Below are 6,903 nucleotides of genomic sequence, written 5' to 3' on the forward strand. Positions count from 1 at the left end.
TAATTAGATCACAATCCGTAAAAAAAATAGTAAAAGTAAAAAGTAAAAAAGTAGGTCAAGGACACAAAAAATTATCAGGTGCACACCTTCAGTGCAGGTACGCAAATATAACGCAAGAACATCTTGGAAGGCCAAGCGGTCTTCAAGATTCCGCATTGGCAATATTAGTGGTTTAGTACTCCGAGGGACTGAAGAAACTCGAGGCATCCAACGAGGTACCATTAAAAACTAGGGGTACCAATTGTAGAAAGAAACCTTCCAACGGGCTACAAGGCTCCGCAGATCCTCCAGGGGGAGGCTCACAAATTCACAACCGTTTTTGGACTGTTGCGTCTCGTTATGGGAAGTTTCTGAAAGCACCTTCCACGTAAGGATAAAGCACATCAGGATTTATAATTCTCCTCTAAAAATGCCACTATTAAGTGGCCTTGCTCCTTCAGCAGATTTCTCAGGTCTGAAGGATGACAGGTCGTCCTTAAATCTCAACCTGCAGTGGTCAAAGCCGTTATTAATATGTGTGTACCATCGACGAACGGACTAGGAAAGCACAAAGCATGGTCAAAATTGGTCTTACCAAGATTTTAGAGGAATTCACTCTTCCACCAGGCAGGTCATCCGCTCCTCGCTGCCTTCGGCCTTGTTCTGCTCAGGAAGTGAAGTTTTGATGCAGATCAAGTTGGTCAAGCAAAAGGAAAAGGAAGTGGTCGACTGGGCAAAGCCTGCAACGTTTCTGCTTTATCCTGCACGTCAATTAATTTTTCAGATGGACATACTACGAAGGCGGGCGCAACAGCGCGCAGATAAAAATCACGAAATTTGTCACAATCGCAAAGTGAAACCAATTTGTTTGAGAGTTCCAGCATCGTTGAGTGCATACCATATATGTGCAGGGTTACATTGTGACTCAGATCTGGAATTAAAAAAAAAGTACCTTCTCGTTTCGACTGCAGCGCCAATGCCAGCCGAGCGGTTGCAACCAGGCTCTTGAAGAGCGTGGCAAACGAATAGAATCACCTTGATTCACCGATAATTGCAAAACTCTCAATTATTTCCACCTTCTTATACATAGGGTTAGTCAGTTATCGGTTTGAGTCCAAATCGGTCTTCGTTCAAGTCTTTCACGAACCGGCTGGCAAGGACTGACGTTCAACTGAAAGCAGATTTTGGACAGTCATTCGGTTTAGGGTGGCGAGGATAACTCGTCTCCTCTTCGCGAAAGACATTACACTGGGATGTTTAGCGTCCGCCAATTAATGCTATCAGACAAGACACCAAGTTTAGCTGTCTATCCAGTAGAGCCAGTCGAGCAGTCAGTAGAGCACGTACTCTCCACCAGGCTGAAAAGTTTACGTTTTGTGTCCCACCGATAGGCACCCGGACTTCAGCTAAAATCGAATCAATTCCTCCTCGTTATACATCCAACTCATCCACCAAGTTTCATCCGAATCCTTCCACAACGTTTTGAGATACCCTGTTCACAGACAGACAGACAGACAGACAGACGTAAAAACATAACCTCCTTCCACCTTCTTTGGCAGCAGTAATAATCATCAGTGCAGGAACAATCTACGTCCCAAGTTATTACATATGGCTCGGTGGAGCGTTTAAAAATTATCTTGGAATGAGATTACATTCACAACAGTCCGTTATAGAAGTAAATTTAATTAGTAAGGGAAATATTTACTTCCTAATAATAGAAAATTCATCATCATTATTATTATTATTATTATTGTTATAATTATTATCATCCCATGGACCATGCCCTGTGCAGAGCGTTGGTGCGGCTGAAGCAGTGACTCGTCAGGTCACCCCTCTGACTCAGGAATTTGGAATCTGTTCAAGGTGCCAGCGTACCTGTTTGTTTGTTTATTTATTTCTTTATTTGTATGCAGTCTGTAGCTGCTGTCTGCATAATTTTATGGGGGCATAGCCATGCCGTTGATGCAATGCCCCCCCGTTACTAGTAAGCTGGTACTCATTTTGCCGAAGGATAACATGCTGAATCAACCCACCTTGTGTTAATTCAATGGGTAGACAGGGACTTAAACCCAAGACCCTAGGATCTTAAGCCAATTACCAGGCTTACCCGACCGATGAAACACCGGGATGACAGCTTAGATATGGGTCGGGATTCAAACCCAGGCTGGATGGCTTAATGGAGAGTGTACACTCTAGTCCATCCTCCCAGCCCAAGTGGGTAAACATTCAAGCCATTTTTGCATCATTATGAATATCTCATCACAGAAAGGTTTTGAAAGTAATTCTGTGTACAACCTCGAAAAGACATGTTTTCAAACTTCATCATTGTGACGTCACAGTGTAATCATAAAATAAATTATTTGTTTCTGCTCGATTTCCATCGCCAACAGGCGTAGGATTGTGCAATGACATGGGTTTAAATTGCGTTTTTAACAATTTTCCATGCCAGGCTATTAATTTCCTGCTGCCTGGAAACAATATCTCGCAAATTGTTTATTCCTCTTTCAAATGTCTCAATACATTGAACTCATGCGTGATAACTCATTCTCCGAATTTTGTGAAAGGGTTAAAAGGAACAAATTTGGAGGAAACTTGGAGGAACAGACATTATACAAGAATGAACAGGCATGTACCCTCCTTGTGTGTCCTCCTCCCCCTTCTTTAATACCCCCATCCCCCTCTTCCACCAAAAGACAAATAAATATTTTTTAATACAAATTAAATTCAAAAAAAATATTCTCAATGTTATTTTACCTTTTTTTTCTTGTTCTATCGACCCATCTGTGTCCATATTTATTTGCAGGCCCATCACCAGGATTTCCCAAAGGGGGGGGGGGATGGGGGAAAATTAGGAAAACTGAAGTGTTTTTATTGTCCCAACAATTCAGTGGGTCCGGATAGGGGGGTCTTGGGGTATAACAACCCCCCCTGGAAAATTTCAAATTATAGGCTTCGATACAATCATTTTCCGCATTCGAGAGACTATTTGGGATTGCAATATTTCGTGGGTTTTACAAATTTTTAACCCTCTCATCAAACCAAAAACCAATCAGTCATCACATTCATTTGTGCACTTCAATTGTTACAGATTTATAAATTGTGGTCATAACTAACCCTACTTTCATCGAAATTTATTTGTTATCGATCAGCATGTCCTTCATCCACAACAGTCTGCTATTTATATGAACAGTACATGGGTACATTTTCCTTGACGTTGAACATCATGACCTTCGCAACCGAAGGTGGACGGAGGTTGTGTGTTCACCGAGGCTGCGTCTGTCTGTTTGTTTGTAACTCGCCAAAATGGAAGATTTTTCCAAGTGCTGTTTAGTAGTTGGTTGTGTGCGTTATTCTGTTGATCTTCACGAAACTTCACCGCATGGTAGATAGAGTTCGTCATAAGCAGGAACCCTAGTGTTTTTGAGGTCAAAAAGTCAACATAGGTCGACAAATTTGTCTGATTTCTAAAATCCTCAATTTTCATCCGATTGACTCCAAATTTCAAGAGGATTTGCATGCAAGTCACTGAATTCAACGAACAAGTATTTTTTGAGGTCAACATAGGTCAAAAGGTTAAACATAGGCCCAAGGTCAACAACTAAGGTTGTATTTCTAAAATCCTCAATTTTCATCCGATTGACTTGCAATTTGAAGAGGATTTCTATTTCAGGTCACTGAATTCAACCACCAATAGTTTTTAAGGTCAAATTTGTTTTATGGGTTTCATAAGTATCGTGCTCTGCACGACATCTTTCTTGTTTGTTTGTCTGTCTGTCTGTGTTTCTGTGAGCAGAATATATTTGAAAAAGTTGCGGATGGATTCGGATTAAATTTGGTGGACAGGTTGGGTGCGATGGTTAGATTAATTGATTCGATTTTGGTGAAGATCCAGGATTTTTTTTTTCATTCCTTAGTGATTCGTCACCATTGAGAGATGGATGGGGCCAAAAACGATACATAACACGATATTTCAAAAAGTTAAAGACGGATTCGGAATAAACTAGTTGGATGACTTGTTTCGGTGACAAGAACAAGCCGATTAAATTTTAGTTCAGGTCCGAATCCAGATCCGACCTATCAGTGGGATACAAAACAGAAACTGTTCAGCCTGCTGAAGGTAGTATGTGCTCTACCGAGTGCTGTTCTCTAATTTTTATTAAGATATCCTTTGCATGCATTTTACATTTAAAGGGTCACCAATGTAGTAGCTTCTGTAGGCTCAGTGGCTACCCCACCTACCCCCCCCCCCCACCAGACTGGGCTGCAGCCGACCTGGTGGCTTAAATCTATCGGGGTCCTGTCAGTCAGTCAGTCAGTCAGTGCGTCCGTGTGGAGCCTTTACTCGAAAAGGACTGGACTTACTTACTTACTGGAAAAAGATGTCTTACATATTCATATCAGTAGATGTATTTCAGTCATTCAACCTCCTGGGTCTCATCACCAGCCATGATCTTTCTTGGGTAAACCACATTTCAAAGTTAGCCTCCAAAGAAAGCCGCCGACTGGGCATCCTGCATCATCCAAAGTCATTCCTTGGCAAACCTCAACTCCTATCCACCTACAAGGGACTTCATCTGCAGCTTCATGAAGTACTGAGCTATCTCCTCTGCCTCACATCTTGCTCAGCTTGATGACGTGGAATCCAAGGCCTTTATGATTAAGGGAATCTCCCATGATGAACCTGATTCGATGGGTCTATCACTTCGTCATTGCAGACAGGTCAGTGGTCTCTCTGTCTTCCACCTCCTCCTTTCTCATCTCGAAGCCTCTGCTCGTTTTTTGGTACGCATTTTGCCAACCATGGAAGGATGGCAGGCTGAGTCAACCCCACCTGGTATTAATTCAATGGTCACAGGATCCCAAGCCAGCCACTCTAACCCGAAGCCAACACCAGGCTTACGATAGAAGTGATTCGTGCTTCCTGTTTCAACCTTACAGAACCAACACTTGTCCAATTGACTCAGTCCCGCCATTTTTTTAAAGACATTCGTGTAGTGTCCTTGGTCTTGGGCATTTATAATGATTCATTCTTCATCCAATTGAGTTGACCTCTTCTTAGCCATTCCAATGAGTCATATTTGTGTATCCGCAATCTGTCGAACTCTTTTTTTTTTTTAATTTCCGTGCTCTTTTGTCTTTCTCCCAGTTGTCACTAAAAATCTGTTGGTATTTTGTCTTGCATCTTTCTTTTGTCTTTTGTGAAATAATGATCTCCATCACCGAAGGTGAAGGAGGTTGTTTTCACCCCGTCTGTTGGGTGGTCGCTCGACTACCGATATTCTCAGGTTTTCTGTCTGTCTGTATGTATTTAATGGACAGCTCTGGAGGCCAGAGGAGTCAACCGATTTTGATGAAACTTGACTGGTAGGTTCATACCAGGATCTAGTGTGCTTTTGAGCACCGTTGCTATGGACGCCAACGTTGCCTAGCAACGGGACTTTGAAAATTTTGAAAAAAAATCCGAAAATATTTATATATATATATATATTTTTTTCGAGAATCAAGAATCGGCTTCCACGCTTTTATGCGCACAATAATCAACCTCTTTGTCAAAAAATTTCAGCCCGATCTGTCAAAAACTGTATGACGAGTACGCAATTATGTAGCGACCACCCACGTCGCCTACCGGCTTGTCTGTCTGTTTGTCTGTTTGACTGTGCACAGGATATCTCAAAAAGTTGTGGATCCAGATGAAATTTTGTGGACAAGTTCGGTGTGCGACAAGGACTAACCGATTCGATTTTGGTGAAGATCCGGATCCGGATCTGGCTTCAAGAATTATATAATTTTTCATGTGATTCTTCCCCATTGAGAGATAAGAGGCAAAAACGATATAGTCCTGTTTGGCATTTGAATGCCAAACATCCTTTGGCATTTGAATAATGTTTTCTTGTATTCATTACGGGTGCCTCACGAACAATAAACCAACTTCACTCACTATAAAAGCGACATGTTCTAAACCCAAGGCACCAGAAAGTGGAAATGGTACCTGGAGCTGCCCATTAGGCTCAGGAAAGGTCTTTTGACCACCAAGTGGTCTTCATCCAGGATCATACAAGCTTCATTTTCCAGATGATCAATGCCATCCAAAGGGTGGAGGGTAAGGAGGGATCGTGTGACTGCAATGTGTCGACGGTGAGATCATTTCGGATATTTGATCACTCAAGTCATGGCGATGACCACGTCACGTACATGGATACCATGGTGTCACATACCACAGTTAAAACAATGTTCTCATAACGCACGTGATAATGTATGGAGGCAGAGCGTGCAGTTGGTTGAGTCAGAGCTGTTGTGTGGTCAACCACCATGGATGATTCAAAGTAAGTTATTAATGTCATGACAACAAGAAGCTTCTGCTTTTGGATGACAGCAGTATGATGTGATAAGCTCGTGACCATGAAAAAAAAAATCATTTAATACGCACAATTTCCACCGGAGAATAAATATTCATTTGTGATTTTGTTAAAAACAAAGAAAACCGAGAAGGGCACTCGGTGGAGTACATACCACCACCCCGCAATGCCTGATCCATGAGAACATATCTGGTCCAATACATTGTTGACATCATGCTATACAGTACTATATCGTTTTGGACCCATCTCTCAATGGGAAAGAATCACTTAAAAAAATTCTACCAGTCGGATCCGGGGCCGGATCTTCACCAAAATCTAACCAGTTATTCCTTTTCAGACACCGAACCTGTCCACAAAATTTCATTTGGATCAGTCCGCAACTTTTTGAGATATCCTGTACACAAAGAAACAGACAGAAAGGGGTGAAAACATCACCTCCTTCACCTTCGGTGGTGGAGGTAACTAGAAACTATGGATCATGATAAATGATCAAGGAAAGGATTGCCCAATGTCACAAGCGCTCTTGATGTTTAACAAGCACCTTGTTGGATTATAATCTCATTATTCC

General features: G+C 41.9%; 1 protein-coding gene across 1 annotated transcript in view; it reads right to left on the reverse strand.

Annotated features, from left to right (window-relative positions):
* LOC147034142 (SH3 domain-binding protein 2-like) overlaps positions 1-845 on the reverse strand; it is a 54,700-nt gene extending 53,855 nt beyond the window's left edge. The window contains exon 1 of the mRNA XM_085877211.1: positions 575-845. The gene's annotated coding sequence lies outside the window, so the exon portion shown is untranslated. The remainder of the gene's footprint in view (positions 1-574) is intronic.
* Between the last annotated feature and the right edge of the window lie 6,058 nt (positions 846-6,903).

This window comes from Eptatretus burgeri, chromosome 1 (genome assembly GCF_056783735.1).
Source record: "Eptatretus burgeri isolate ZD-2024b chromosome 1, Ebu_testis_v1, whole genome shotgun sequence".
In the NCBI taxonomy this organism is placed as follows: Eukaryota; Metazoa; Chordata; class Myxini; order Myxiniformes; family Myxinidae; genus Eptatretus; species Eptatretus burgeri.